Below are 17,135 nucleotides of genomic sequence, written 5' to 3'. Positions count from 1 at the left end.
GATGTGATTGAGGGAGCATTCATGCAACTACAGCAGTGCCAAAAACATGACTGCAATTCAGCATGAGGACAACCAAGAGTGAAAAATATCAGAAACAGAGCAAATTCTCAACAATCTTGGGAGTTCATCTCAAGTTCACGTTACTCCTTTTGGCTCCTAACCCTTATCCTTCTTAGCTTTTCCTTCCGCCGCTCTTTTGCGTCCCTTTTATCGACATAGGACGTCTTAGAAGATGGAAATAGGGGGATAGAATTGCATCAAATCTTTCAGGATACAGAGACAATCTATTCTTCCACACCGGGGTCTATGTCATCGAGATGTTTCTTCTCTGTAGAGAGAAAAGAGAGTGTGTTTTCAGTGCGCTAACTCTGTAACTGAGAGACTGAACACACGGTACGTTACGACCATATGCCCACTGTTTTAGTTTTGACACACAAAGTGACCACAAAGCTACTCTTTCAATGAAAAGAAATAAGGAAAATTGCTGATAATCTCCAAAATTATGTACCATGATTAAAAATTTGACATTTGGCTACACTTCTCTTTCTATGTAATGAAAATCACAAGGCACAATGGACACGAAATTTATGTCCATTTCATTCTAAATTTTACTTCAACTTTGTGTTCGAAATTTTCAAAAATTAGTCAGTGTAAGTTTCAAGTGTATGTAAAAACAGCATTTCATAAAACTGGATGCCAACAATTTTGCGAATGTATGTGTGTGTGTGTGTTTTGGGGGGGACTACAATGACTTCATTTAGAAAATGTGTACTCCAAAAATGAATGCTTTATGAATACTCTTATAACGTAGGGGATGGGTTCAGTAGGCAGGGAAGGGGGAAAATCAATACGATAATTTAATTTTACTTTTTGCTGATTCGAGGAAATGCTTATCATGATATGCCAGCAGCATGAAATGCAGAGTTTGTGGTTTTTGTGGAAAAAATATTTGCGGAGAGTTTTTAGATACGAAAATATTGAAGATATCTGAATGTTTATCACAGGAGAAATAAACAAGAGAGTGGGTGCATTGTGTTTGCATGTGTTGTTTTCAGCTGTGTATAATGTGAAATGTATATGGGAATAATAAAATGAACTGTATATTTGTGCAATGCAAAGTTTTTTCATTTTCCTGCATTTATCATATCTGCAACACACTGTTTTCACTTTGTTTATCTTGGAAATGAACAAATGAAATCAGTAAATATTCTTAAGCAAAAAAAAGTGTGTGTGGGTGAAATATAGCAGTTTAGTGTACTGCAGACTCTTGTGTAATACTGTCTACTTATGTATATATTTTGTGGCATTGACCATCTATTGATGAGTTTCATCAAGTTGATCAAGGTGAATTCTATACTGTAAGATTTATGTATAAGTCTGTATTGTACGACTTAAGTTTACAAGGTTGTAGGTTTTTTTGTGCAAATTCTTTTTCATTGTTTGTCTGAATCTGTATAAACTCTTCCTCTGTAAAAAAAAAAAAAAAAAAAAAAAAAAAAATGATATGATTAAGAAGCATGAATGGAATACCAGAAGCCATTTCCTTTTTTGTATCATTGTGGATATGACGTTGATTTGAAACAAATTTCAAATAAAGAATACCATTAGAAAAAAAAATGGACCAGTTTATTGTGTACCCATGGTACTAGAGTCCAGAGGAGGCAGACCACTATCCATACCTCATGCTCTGAATGCCCTGGAGCCGGAGTGACACACGTCTTTCTCGCTCTCAGCATCCCCCAAAACCTTAAATCCAAAGGTGTTACCCCGGCTGCTTCTGGATCCATTTTGTCAGCGGTCGGATTTGGGACCCCAACTTGGAGGATTTATTCCGGATTCCTCGCAGGTTTTCACCATCTTTACTTCCTTATTTATCTGTCACATCCCCTCCCCCCTTTCTCTTTCTATCTCTGTCTTACTCCTTCTTTTTTCCTCCCGACATACGGAAACCCACTGATAGCAGACCGCGGAGCGTGTGTGTTTTGGTTGTTAGTGCGAGGATCAAATTGATGGTGCAGTGAGAGCATCATACCGGCTTGTCGGATGACGAAGGAGAAGAGAGAAAAGTCTACGGCGCTAGATGAGTGGAAAGGTCAAGAAGGTATCGTTGAGAATCGTTTGCTTTTACAATTTTTTACACACATCATATGCATTCTCTACACCTTCCACTGAAATTGTCAATACAGCGAGTATTTCACAGATATTGTTTTCTGGGGTCACGGTCAGAGCCTGATCCTTTCAGAGAAACGGTCTTTTGAAAGCCATGGAGGTATCAAACATCACTATTATTGACTTGGGGTCAAGGCAAAATCAGCATTTCGAAATGCTGCTTCAAAATGCTGCTTTAAAATGCTGCTTCAAAATGCCATTCATGGGGTTACTGTTCATGCTCATTTTTTTTTTTTTGAGCTAGAGAAATAGCCAATATACCGCGAACATGCACTGTGCATTGGTGAAACAATTTAAATCCCTACTGCAGCAAACAGGGCAACATGTCTTATATCCACTTCACATGAACCGGAAAGGCATTGAGATGATGCCATTTTAAACGTCTTCACACGTTTTCCATTTACGATTCCCCTGTAAACGTGATCATATCATAAATGCACAAATTTGTACGTTTGAAATTGGCTTTTTGAAATGTTGTTTATATCTTGGTGAGTTGGGATGGAACTGTATTTTGCCCTGATTGCATTGCAAAACATTGATTCTGGCCCTGAAAAGTTATAAATGTACCATTTGCCATGTAAAGGTCACATCAATTCTACAAAAATCTATCCCTCATCGTAAAAACGGATATCAATCTACTCTGAATGTGTTCATGAATGATCCAGTAAATCCTATTAAACTGATACTCACGAGTTGTGAGTTGTGTTTTCCAAGTTTATCTGAATTCCATTAAAGCCATCACCACATAATGGTCTATGATTCCTTGCATTGAAATAAGAATATCTGAGTTGGCACGTGTTAAGTGGCTTTGAGCTGTACAGTAGGCTATAACCAGTGCTATTTTTAATCCAAGCACACTTAAATGTGCTGGTTTACTTGTGGTGTCGATCAATAATGGGCGGAAACATTAGGCTGGAGAGGTTAAAAAGGCAATTCCGAACATCAGCCTATATTGCTCTCCCTTTTCATGTTCGCTCCCTGAATCCTAATGAGGTGATAAGATGGACAGAAGGGAAGAATGTAAAAATAAAAAAAAGAAAAAGAACAGGAAGAAAGAATAAACATTGACTGACAGAGAAAGAAGTTAAAAAAAAGGTGAATGAGAGATAAACGGAAGAGGGACAGAAAATTGGGTTGATTGACACCGACAAACCAACATCTGGTTCAAGCAGCATCAAAATAAAACAAGAGCGTGACACCTTCCCGGACAAGAATGTGAGGAAAGTGGAGCAAAAATCTCCAAATCTGTGAAGATCATCTCTCCTTCTGGTGCTCCGACGCGTGGGGGGAAATCACCATCCGACACCTGTACACCACATTTGGGGTTGGGAGGAGATCGGTTATCAATTCAGCGCGGTGTGGTGATGTCATGCCGTCCCAAGTCCCAGGCCGTGCCGCATTCAAAACTTCACCGCGCGGATCACCGGCGAAACAAACTTAACCGTCTCCCGTGATACAGCATGTTGGCCAGTCGGAGTGAGTGGCACATATCAAGGGTTGTGGTTGATTTTCACTTACAGTCGCATACCATTTACTGCTACAAAAGACAACTTCAGCAATTACATGGTGACTTAACAATGACTTGAAGAAGAAGCAGAGATTAAGAGTAGAATGGTTCTACTTGAAGTGAGCTTTCATCTTTTTTCGTCTGATGAGTCAGCACATTTGGTGAGAAAGATCAGGTCCATGGAAAGATACAAATACTGGTGTAAATGTGCTACAGCAAAAGTCTTCAGAGAATACAAATTCATTAAAAAAAAAAAAAAAATCAGTAATAGGAGCACAAGTGATTGGTATGGTAGTCTGTTATTTATGCGTGGATATGAAAAATGCTTCTGGAACTCAGGGGTGGAAATCTGAAAATGAGACAGAGCATTCGTCCATAATGAAAAGTCTCCATGTATTTCAGTATCTCTGAAAATCATATGTAGATTACTTCTTCTCTTATACTATTATCACAATCACTACTACCACTACTACTACTACTACTACTTCTGCTACTTCTACTACATCTATGGCTTTTAGCACTATTACTACTAGCCTACTATTACTATCACTACTATTACTACATCTACTTCTACTACACTCTGCTCTGGAGCATACCAATTCACATGGTCACATCATCACCTTCATTCATTTGACAGACTGTAAGTAAGTGTAACTTTTATCCTTTCTTGGTATTTGTGTTTGTTTGCTTGTGTCTTAAGCAGTAATTGTGTCAACACTATTCTACCTTTGTAATAACAGATTTCAATAGCTTTTTAAAAATTTTTTTGAAGATGACTAATTCTCTGCACATGCTATCAAGTCAAAAGTTGAGTTGCAGAATAGATCGAATACATGTAATACAAAAAAAAAAGAAAAAAAAAGAAGAAAAAAAGGAAAAAAAGAAGAAAGGAATTTTCATGGTAACAGTTCATTGCTGCCTGCGATCAGTGTTCATCTTAAGTGAAGTAACCGGCCCAATCTCCCTGAAAATATTTGCTATTTCCATGATCTCCCCTCTCGACATTGCCCATTTTCTGTTCAAATATCCATCCAGCCACAGATTATGCTGCCGCGATGGCACTCAGTGGGTCGTAAGACAAAGGAGAGTCGAGTTTGGGAAGAAAGTGACGTTCAGCTCCCCCCTCACGAGAGCAGCCACAGTCAACAAATGACATCGCACAAATTGATCATAAAAATGTTTGGAATGGCAGCCGAAAAGCCAATACAGCCATCAAATTGTTAGACGAAATGGCACACAATGGTGCGATCAGCTTGATGTGGACGGTGTTGATTTTGATCAAAGTTAAAGTTGTAAAAAAAAACAATGTGATACACATGCCCCTCTGGACCAGACTTACACAATCTTTCTTTCTCTTCCTTCATTTCTGTTTTTTCCCCCCTTTCCTCCTCCCAGCAAACGCAAGTATGTCAAGTGAGTCACACGAGACAAAATTGACGTCAGCGCAGCTCCGATCACGGACTGCTATTGGAGATTGATTTGGACTCCGAGGAAGGGATAGAAATTCAGCGTAATTTGTGGCTGGAAGTTGAGGTAATCTGTTGCCTGTAATCTCTTTAAGTGTCCACCAGGTTTCTCTCTCTCTGCCCTGGCGTGCGGCTGGATGGACCAATCAGAGTTTGAAGACATGGTTGTCCTGATGGGATAATTGAGGAATGATGTAAAGTGAGGCTAGGGTGATTAAATAGGCGTGGGGGCTTGTTCTTCCTCTTTTTTTTCCAGCTTCTTGCTCTCTCCTTTTCTATCTCATGCACTAAACACACTCACACACTCTCTGCCCCAACTGAACAATCATTTCTGCAGAAAATAATGCACATTTCATCAAACTTTTTTCACCACTCTCTTCAAGACCTTTCACATAATATATGCTGCACTCACCAGACATGTTAATATCTTCACATGATTTTATCTCGAAAGCACAGATGATGTGATGATGTGTGTACGTGTTTGTACATGTATGTGTGTATGTTTGTGTGTGTGTGTAAGGTGTGTATGTGTGTGTGTGTGTGTGTGTGTGTTTGTGCATAATATGGGCACTGAACAACTTCTTCTCCAAGGCAACAATGTTAAAAGAAATACCCTCATTGGTATCAACAGTAATTCTGATCACATCCTCCATTGCCCTAAAATCTGTCCACACATCATTCCGGAAGGAGTTGTTTTACTACAGCCTTCTGCCCTTCAAGAATTCATCACTATGAATATCGATGCATTGAAGCATTCATTCAGATGCTAAGCATGCTCACTTAGCATCTCTTGGCACCAAATGCTCGAAAGTGCTATCGTTTAAAAGGAGAAGAGTGCACAACTTTCACCTCTGAGAAGAAAGAGTCTTCACCCGTAAGTAGACACGCTGATACAAAACCTCCTCATGCACCTCATCTAACTTCTAGCTGGTATCTGGAAAATTTGTGTACTCTCATGCGTGGAATGGCAAGGGAGCGATGTTTATCATAAACCGCTAAAAAACATACAAACATGAAATGGAAAGGCCGCCAGCAACAGCCTTCTCAGCACCACAGGCATGACAGAAACACCAGTACCCCACCTCCAACCGAGTCGAGAAGAACCGGCATCTTCGTGATATCTACCTGCAAAATGCTGGGGGTCAGTGGCCTACGCTGTCTACCTCATCACGTACCTCCCCTTCCTCCACTGCCGCCCTCCCCCCTCCCCTCCCCCCCCCCCCCATCTACCCATGCACATTGATCCTGTTTTCTAATATCTTGATATCATGTGTGACATGTACTGTTTGCAGCCTGTCATGCATTTCAGGCAAGCAGATCAGCAGATTCTTCCCCATAATTCTTTAGACTCTATCATAAAACACTCTAAGATATTCTTCTCATCTGTATGTAATAATCATCTTCCTAGAGGTCTACCCAGAAACCCTTTCCCTTTGAAGTTCCCTACTTTCCTTGTTTCCTTTGTCTCTCTCAATCTTTCCTCGATGCATTCAAATGACTGGTTCTTTATATCTTCACAATGCAAAGATTGTTACCTTCCCATGTTTTAGATTACTTCAGCTGCACACACAAACCCTGCTTTCATCTTTTTTTCAAACAAAAAGTTGTACTTAACCTTTTTAAAAGGTCCCTGCAATCCAAATGTATGTTAATGCCTTTTGGTCTTTACATAATCACATCACTAAATACTTCATGAAAATATGTATCATGTACTTAAAAAAAAAGATCCTCAAATTTTCTTCACCCTGTTAAGCCACACTTCTAAAATAATCCTACAGATCATCTATATTCATATTCCATTTGTGACATCACTCTCCTGTAGGCCCTAACAGTTTGCAATTTGTAGCTGAGCAATAGACACAGTTATGTGCCTTACTATTCCTTGCTATTGCTACCTGCACTTACAACAGCATCACATGTTCTCTTATATGAATATGTTTCTGAAAATTGTTGATGTAGTAACGAATGGTAAAGCACATAACTATGTCTATTATTCAGCTCAGGTGTTACGGGATAATGATGTCACAACTAGAATATGAATAAAGATGATTTTTGAAGACTTTTTTTTTTTTTTATAGAGGTGGGTCTTACAGGGTGCAGAACAAAAATTATGAAAAGATGTTTATAAACATATGATGCACATTTTCATGAATTATTTAGTGATATGAATGTGGACAGACCAAAAGGCATCCACAGAGGTCACCATTAATTTGGACTGGAGGGACTTACGAGGTTCCTTCTCCCTTCTTACACCCAACCTTGGTGATAGTTGCCTCCTGTCTAACCTTTCTCTTCTCTCTTTCCTGGTAATAACCATGTCCTAGGGCTCTATTCGTAAACTTCACTTTCACCCCATCACCTTATTTCTCTCTTATTCTGTCTTTCCTCTCCATCACCAGCCTCTCCCTTCTTTCAATGTCTCCCCTCAGCTTTCTCTATCCTTCCCTCCTTCTCTCTCTCTCTCTCTTTTCTCCGTCCTTGCGAAGGAAACTCTTGGAACAAAGACATTTTTGTTGCTATCAAGGTGTTGACACATCTCAGAGGACTTGTCGCCTTGAACTATGGCTGTTGTGCCTGCCTGCCTGCTTGCCAGAAACAAAACTGGCCTCCCTCCGCTGGGGCAGACTTGGCCATGGGACAGACACAGGGGGGACAGAGCCATTTTTTTTTTACCCCAGCGACTGCTGCCTGTAAACACTCTGGGGTTATTGCCCTGTCTGGCCCACCACAGTTTGGGCGAGGGGAGGGGGGTGTTGGGGATGCTATGGAGGGGGCAACTCAAGGGTGACATCTCTGCATCTTGAAATAGTGGAATATCAAATAAATATGAGCTAAAAACTCATAACCTGTTGAAGATTTGTCCCCCCCCCCCCCATACCTGGGCAGGCGTCTATAGGAAATGCCTGTTGTAGCAAAATCAGCAGGTCCTCAATGGGTTAAGAGTACATGAAAGGACTTGCAGTAATTCATTACAAGCACTAGAGGACATTGATTGCTTGAAATCTGCTTAAGTCTACTCTTTTTTTTTCCCCCTTCAGAAGAGCACTTTTGTGTGTGATTTAAAACACACGATAAGCCAATAAAAATGTATGGTCATATGTCTGCGATTAAAAACACTGTCAACAGTTCTTTCTCCCACCTCCATGGTTATACATGACAGACGAACTGAAATGTATGAACAATGATCTGTCCGCACATGGTAGCTTTGCATTGTATAGAAAATCACATTCACAAAGTATATATATAAAATGTTTAATGTAAAATTTACCAAGTTACTGTAGGACTAGAATGGATCAATTATTTGATTACAGAATCAAATTTACTCCTTCTGCATGGATAAATTTGAGCCTATGGCTTTTTCTGCAATATTCCCTTTGACTATTAAGACATCATGATAACCTGAATTATTGTCATATTTATAGAAGAGATTACCGACTGTTAACCCCAAGTACTGATGAATGAAAGGGCTGTGAACAGAAACTGAATTCCTACCTCTACACCTACCAAATGCATGCAAAATGCATGCACAATGCATGCAAAACTACCTTACCAGATGTTTTGAAATGCAATTCATAAGCTCAGGAGAAATGAGAAACTTTATTTCATGTTCTCAGAATGAAGACAGCCATACACACTTGAATACATTAGGACACTAGTTTATTATAAATTTCTCAAATGATCTACTGGATGTATAAAGGGGATGGTTTGATCATATGTTCTTTAATATACCAAACTCTTTGTTTTACAGCAGGCTAAAGGGTTACCTGACATAACCGCATATTTTTTTATTCTTTTTGAAAAGGATTTTGAGATCTGGCTATTTGTTTCTGCACCATCCACATTCTCTAGATGATACACATGGGTTCATCAAATATTCCATGCACACAGACGGGGTTTCCCTCTTGGAGCAAAGTGCATTTTGTCATTGTATTCCTGAAATACATGTACACTTCTATCTAAAAACCTGTTTGCAGTTACAGAGTTTTCAGATGCCCAGAACAAGTCTCAGTAATCACCTATAGCAAGTGACAATCTTTACAACAGCTGTGTCATAAACCCCATGGTCTGCCAATCAAACACAAACTCTTGATACATAGACATACAAGAGTATTGACCTATGCACACACTGTGGCTGAAGTGAATAGGAGGTCAAGCTAAGCTCTTCACCTCCTAAATTCCCGTTGTTTGAGGGGGTAAATCCCGTTCTTGAGGTTCACAGGAAAAACTTGCACCCCAGAATCGAGCAAAGCTTGACTGGAAAATGCTCCACGACTGAGCTGACAAGATGTGAGAAATGTGTCTCGGGGAACGTAATTCAAGTTTGTATTCAAATGTGTAGAAAGTCACATGATTGCCATGAAATGTATTTTTGAAACATATTTACAAGCGAGTTCCTCACTGGTGTGAAAACCCTGATGGGCTGTTGAAAAAGGTGGGAGGAGGGAGGTAGGTTTTTATAAAAAATGATTTCTGCATTGAGACATTATCTCGCAGTTAATCAATGGCCACTGCCCCCATGTATAATTGCTATTGTGTATAACATTTTCATCCCGGGGTATGGCAGATTTAAAGGGGCAATAGTACACACTGATGATAATTAGCATTATCTAATAATAACAATATTTTCCCTTCAACACAGACATTGCAACATTAACCCCTTTTTGCATCTACCCAAACCATCATTTATGCCTACATTATAACTTGATGCTGCTTCCCACAACAATTGCATTTCTACGACTGATAACATGCCAAATCTAAATAAAGGATAACCAAGTTACATGCAATATCAATCTTACACTAAACTGCAACTGTTCACATGGAGCTGGGCTAATCTCACTGCATACTAGAAAAGGATGTGTCATGTGATGATACTATGGCTGGTTTACCACATCTCAGAGGATACAAGTTGATACATGCTGACAGACGTAAAAATGAAACTGCACTTATTCCATCCACAAACATTTCCGCCACAGGGGCAGGCCAATTTCTCTTTCAGGCAGATGCATACAATGTTCCTAATCAGATCAAATTCTCGGCATATGTCTAATGATCATTCCTCTTTCAGAATTGTTACAATATCATGTTTTCATACACACATGCAAAGATAAACAATGAAGCTCCCTACTTCCCTGACTCTTTCTGTCGTTCTGTTAATTTTTTTTTCTCTCTCTCTTTTTTTTTTAAATATTCACTTTTGCCTTATTTGCCTTATCAGATGGTGTGGAATTAACCCACTCACATCTGAATCAGAAATGAAAGAAACAACAAAAACACCCATGCACAGAGCATGGCAAAAATTCACCTGACATAATTATTTCATAAGCAGGACAGATACATTTCCGAGTGATAGATAGATTTCATTACCAATGGTTTACCCTACCTGGAATAGCATCTCAACAGTGGCAATCAATTGTAATAATGCTTTTGTGCTTGCCACAACATCTCAGAAGCATGCATATATTAAGCTTACATCGAAAGGCAGTGGGGGGGGGGGGGGAGGAGAACGTAAGGGAAAAAAATGGAGAGGAAAAAAGAGAGATAAACAATCAAGCCATGTCAAACAATAATATGACAATATAGATGAGCTGAATCCTTTTTCTGGATAGCCCGGCCAGGTTACCAGCACTTTCTCTCTTCTCGGTCGATGGTCGACGGACGATAACCGCCCAAGTATGTATGCACGCTTGCCCGTATATGCACGCGGAAGATAAGTATTGGAGTAATGGGGAGAGGAAGGTGGAATGGAAAAGAGAAAGAAAAACGCAAGAAAGAGAGAGAGAGAGGGGGGAAGACAGAAGAGATAGGGGTGTATAGATATACATCATAGGAAACGGTTCTCCCAACACCGAGATTCTTCATGAGGGCGCGTTCGTCATCGCTGGTGGAGCACCTCGGCCCCCAAGAAATCAAGTAACCTCTCATAAAAGTGCAAACATTGGTATGCAATATATTGCATTTTTCTCCCCTCTCGTTCCAGCCTTGCCTTCCTCCCTCGTCGGGCTCGGTCCGTTCTCCTTCGGCTGACGGAAGGGAAGCCGGCGCACACACACACACACACACACACACACATACACGGGGAGAGAGAGAGAGCCAACAATTTTGATTTCTGCATGCACGGCAGAGTGAAGTCGTGATTAGAGATAGCTAGACCCTGGCTGGCATGCATACCCAAGTGCCCAGATTCGGAGGAGAGAGCGAACAAACCACTGGTGATCAATTTCTATTACACAACTCGCTCTGCTTTTTTGTTTCTTTTTCACTCGCATCCTTTAAAAAAAAAATGTCTCCCTACCACACATTCCCCCCCTGGAGGTTGCGCCCCCTTCCTTCCTTGTTGTGTCTTTCTAATTTCATAAAACCTTTTTGGATTAATTGAACATTCTGATGAGATTTTGCCTGCAAAAAGTCTCTTATGCAGCTCACTGCTCAAGAGAGGGAGGGAGGGAGGATGGAGAAAGATGCGAGGGAGAAGGCTGGGGAGGGCGAGTGGGAGCCACATGGGGAAAAATCTGGGCAGAGTACCCGCAAAGTGACACTGACATTCTCTGTATCCCTTTTCTGCTTCCTGCCCATTTCGCTCAGCCAGCCATCGTTCATTCTCTTTCTCTGGTAATCAAGTTTTCCCTTTAACACACGCCTGCTCACCCCCTTATGTCTAAACCTTCGCAGCCTGCCTCACAGAAAAAGAAAAAAAAAATGCTGTTTGTGAATTCATGCAAAAATGTATGTGTGCCTGAACAGTTGAGGGGGAAAAAAAAGATGCACACTTTTGGCAAGTCAAAAATATCACACACGGTGACATTCTTATGTGAGAAGAAAAACTGGGGATGACAAACATTTATAAAGCAACCTGTTGCTTCTTTGAGTTCCTTTTTAAACTATTCATTTCTTGCTAATTTGTACTACCTTTCTAGTTCCTTTTACTGCCTATTATTCATCATCTTTCACATAAGATACCAGAGGGAAGTGTTGTCAAGATATACGAGTGTTTGTTTGTTCACAAGATGTCCTCAAAAATTCTTGAGGTGTACCACAAAATTGCCACATGGCATAATCATACAGACCCCCAAGCACAGATGACACACCAAGAATAGATTCATTAGGATGTTAACATAATATCTGTAGACCTTCCCCCCTTCCTTGGATTCAATGAACGCGCTGCTTGATCTTAATGAATGGAAAATTGTATGGATTATTTATGCACCAGCTCACTTAACTCCCTCTCCCATCACATTTTTCATTACCACAGATCATAAGACACTACAGACAGTAGGAGTCTGGAGTGACTATACAGTTCAACATCGGGATTCCCATTCCCTCCCCCCCCCCCCCCAAAAAAAAAAGGAGACGTAATTCCTCTTCTATCTTCCTGCTGTATCTGTAAATTGCTAAATAAAGATGCACTGGTACGGCTTGATTGAGTGTCGTAGGTCTAGCAGGCTGTCATTCAATGCCGCGTGTAGCGGGAACATTAGCATCGCTCGCAGCAAGAAAACCTACAGCCCTTCTCCTTAACTGTCCCAGTTAAATACATTAATACAAACGACTCTCTTCTTCATCCTCTCTCCCCTCCATCCAAGTGAACTCTCCCACTGCACTTTTCCTGCGGATCTCATACACGTTTCACTTCCCTTTCTCCTGCCTTCACTGCTTTTCGTGGGGAGACTTGTTTCTTCATTCAGTGGCTCTTTTCATGTTCTTTTCTTGTTTCATAGGTTCTGACATGTCAATGGACACTTGTGCCTTTTGCTTCTTCCTATCTCTGATTTTTTTTTTCAAAGAGATCATCTCTGAAAAAGAATTGATTTGATGTCTATCTCCACCCTGCTTTTCCCTTCTGATCAGTGCAGTCATCAACAGTTCTGTAATTCTGCATTAAGTGCCTGTGAAGAAAAGCTCCTGCATGACGGCACTCTGAAATGATGTCCTCAGTTCTTGATAGCACGTTCCAATAGCACCTTCCAAGTTTTGACGTAAGAAAAGTTTTGCTGTCACTCCATTCTTATCATCCCCTTCCAAATAAAAACATTCACTCTTCACAAATGGGCGACAATCACTTTTGAGTCGCCACATTTCTTGTTTTGTTTTCTTTATGTTTCGCTGATGCCAAGTCTTGTTGGATATCAGCTGGCCTTAAAAGCACATACAACAGAGCATCTAAACTTGTTACAGCATTACAGAAAATGGTTGTGCTTTCACTTATTTTTTTTTTTTTTTTTGTCTCACGTATCAAAGGAACATATACTGTCTTGTGGTCAGCATACAGGTACTTTATTTTGCATTTCTATAATCAACCAGATTGAACACATTTATGTCAAATACTATGCATCCACAAGTATGTTGCATACCCTTAACAGTTTTGCTCAGATATGTACATGGGAAAAGTGGGAAGCTCCAAGACAAATGGCATGATGTCACAGAAACAGAAGCTGTCACGGACGTGAAATATCGAGAAAAAGAAAGAGACAGTACTTTTCTAGAAAAACAACAACACATTCTAATGAAAATCTTCAAGTTGGAACATGAAAGAAAAGTTCTGCACAGCTACAGAAGATATCAATGAGCTTGTTATGAGTGCACGGATTAGAATAGAATTTCTGAAGAGGTGGAGCAGGTACTTTGAAAAGGGTGAAGACATGACAAGGCTGTAGGGGACGTCTTCCAAAAACTGTCTCTCTATATGGGACATACTGTGGGCCACTTTTCCCAGTTTGGGCTCTGATGAGGTCCTTTAAATTCATAGACACGGGGCAGAAAGCAGTGTGATAAATGGCTGGGAAGGGGAAAAGAGAAGAGGGAGGTGATGGGTAGACGGCTCGAAATTTCCTCATTACAGTGATGGATAATTGTCGTTAATCTCTCCGGCGTGAGATTCCGACAGATTCGGCCTGCGCCCGCCACGAGGTGGTCCGTGGCCGGCCCAACTCCGGGAGCTCCCCCGCGCAGCTGGCGAGTCATAATCTCGGAGAAATCTTCACCAACGAAGAAGAGATGATGATGAATTTGGCATCAATATCTGATGGAGCCTAACTGAAATGAAATTGCTCAAACACGCGCTGATGAGGTTGTTGTGACACAAACGACAGGGGAAGGGCGGCCTTGAATGGGTGCTCACTATCTCGTGTCGACGAACATGAAAGGGGCTGCCGCCTGTAAGACAAGAAACTACATCATCATCACAAGCCAAAGTAATATTGTAACTAACATTTCTCAAAATATAGAACCTCATCTTTAATAACAGTCGAGTTTTGACTTCCAAAGAAAGAGGCAAGGTCTAATCCATAGAACTATTTCCAAGAGAGACAGGTTTTGATGTGGAATTGATGATTACGGCCATGTGTTAACATGAATCTATCCCCCATATGCAGTCTGCGCTTGGTTGCATGTCTGGCAATCTCATTACAAACTTCTTTGGTTTTTATCCTCTTCTACCCTCTTTATTCTTGCTTTTGTTTAAAGTTTAAGGGACAAGGAAAAAAAATAGACCAGCCTGACCTAAGCAAGGTCATATGTCTGGAAAATTCGGCCTGGTGGTCTACGAAAATTGCTCTACTGCCTCGTATTTATGAAGTCATCACTACCATGGTGTTCATTGGTTTCTTACAAATCTTGTCATCACCACACTTTCACTTGACAAACCCAACTCTCTCCCAACCTGTCTCTTGTTGCCTCCTTCGGGAGCACAGTATTTGCCTAGTTCTAACATGCCGTTTCTATTCAAAACAAAGTCATTCCTTTTCGGGGTTTCTGACTTGTCTGCCTCCCTGCAGCCATCCAGTCCACATGTTGCACATCAACCGGTGGAAGGATACCCCAATAATTAACCTTTTGTGCCGATATTTGCATCAATTGAGGCCAAAGCCCCCGATCATGAGATGCTTCTTGTTTCTATGGAGAGGAGTGGGTGCATGGTATCTGTCGAGGAGAGGAGAGAGCGCAGAAAGGAGCTAGGTCTCTTTGTCGCTCATCCCGCTTCCAAAATGTATGCAGCAAACCCACAAACGGCACGACTGGGTATCTCTCCCTCCTCAATAACAGGAATTTTCATTACTTATCTGTTTCAGAATGCAAATTATGGTTTTTCCCCCCTACCGTTTTGCGGTTATTGTGGGGAAATTGCTTGTCTCGCGTACATTTCTGTGGTACAACTACCTTCACCAAGAGTCCCACATTCATATCCCAACATTATCGGGCCATGTATTGTCTCTGCACAATCACAGCTCAGAAATATTCTATCAACAACTGCAGCATCACATAAAACAATCATGTTTGTGCACTCCTACACATTTACTGCTGCTGACAAAGAAATACAATTGCAGTTTCTTCCTATTTCAGGGAAATAGCTCTGCTACAATTCGTTAAGAGTTGCACACAGAGTCACTGGAATGCATATCATCTAAATATGACAAAAATTATAATATTCATAACTATATCACTATCTACGAGGACAATTATATCAGTACTTCTATGAATGCTAATACACACTGTACATATCCTTTCTATTATTGTGATTATAATATCCTGTACCATCACAGCAATAGATGCCATACCATGTCTGAACTCTGATATCTTACACACTCTTGGCTTATTGCTATCACGTAACAAGATTTTTGTGTAACACATCCCTTTGCCCCTCCGCCTCCCACAATTCCCTCACTACACCCCATCTTTCAATCTCCCCCCCCCCCCCCTCAAAAAAAAAAAAAAAGGGAAGATGGTAGAAAGAATTCCTGTGTGTTTGGGGTTATTGAGAACTTTGTGAATGGATTCCAGGTATCAGTGTCAATCCGCACGCAAAAAATAAAATTAGTGGGAACGTGGAGGGCAGTTTCGCAAACATCTTTCACACCAGCTATCTGGTTTGTTTCAGCTATATTGGATAAGAGAGTTTAAGACGGGCTATACTCTTGATGCCTGCCTGAACAAACAAATAGACTGTGGCACACCTTCCATTGGAAGCCTGCTGCATAGATATGCTGTCTGGAATAATACACCACGGGCAAAAGACTCACAAAATTGACCTGACTCAAATAAAGAGGGGGAAGAGAAGTGAAAATGAGGAGAGAGGGAGAGATATATATATAAGATGCTTCTCCAATGGTCACCACAAATAGAAATGTATGTAGGCCTACATCATGGCAGTCATATATATCTCTGCACACACTTCTCTGTATGTGTACCTGGACTAGTGCACTGGTCACTGCGCCAAAATGTACTCACAGCACCCTCAACTATCCGTACAAATTGTGAAATGTGGCCAATCTGGGCTAGCTTACAGGAGATCTGTAAATCGAAGACATTGTGCGAACGTCAATATTTCATTGATTTGTGTCATGTCCAAGGGTTCCCACAATCAGTTTCCATCTACTACAGTAATCTTTTCCCCCTTTTTTTTAGACCCTCTCCCTTGGTTTTCTCCTCCCCCCCCCCCCCAATTTTATCCTCAGTGTGCGCTTGACATGCTTGTATTTTGGTCCTCTCTCGCATTGTGCGACATTTTTCCTACCCTCCACTGAAGGTCAGAGTGCGGGTGGATCATATGTTACGAATCTAAATCTGGCTTGGCTACCCCTTCAGCTCATGAAATCCGAAACATTTGAAGCAAACAATATTTGGTTACTGTGGCAACAGCAAAGTGGCTGGTAAGTTGTTCCTCTCTGCTGCTAACGACTCTGGACAAAGATGTCAAAACTGCATGCCAATAACTACAGTCACTTTAAAAAGCTTGTGTTTTTATTCTCTGTAAGGAATGGTGTATGGAATGACAAAGATGTCAAAACTGCATGCCAATAACTACGGTAACTTACAAAGCTTGTGTTTTACTTTGTGAAAGGAATGATGTACCAAATGGTAAAGATGTCAAAACTGCATGTCAATATCGATAGTCATTTGAATAGCTAATGGTTTGTTTGTTTTTATGGTACAGAATGCAAAATGGGTGTCATAAAACACTGAACTTGTACTCTTTTGCAATTGCTATTGTTGCATGGGGG

The 17,135-nt window shown here is 40.7% G+C and overlaps 1 protein-coding gene across 1 annotated transcript in view; it reads right to left on the bottom strand.

Moving 5' to 3' along the window:
* LOC140227885 (vitamin D3 receptor-like) overlaps positions 1-17,135 on the bottom strand; it is a 228,651-nt gene that overhangs the window by 15,626 nt on the left and 195,890 nt on the right. The gene's annotated exons all lie outside the window — the stretch shown is intronic.

This window comes from Diadema setosum, chromosome 1 (assembly GCF_964275005.1).
Source record: "Diadema setosum chromosome 1, eeDiaSeto1, whole genome shotgun sequence".
In the NCBI taxonomy this organism is placed as follows: Eukaryota; Metazoa; Echinodermata; class Echinoidea; order Diadematoida; family Diadematidae; genus Diadema; species Diadema setosum.
This window is presented reverse-complemented; position numbering and strand designations above follow the sequence as displayed.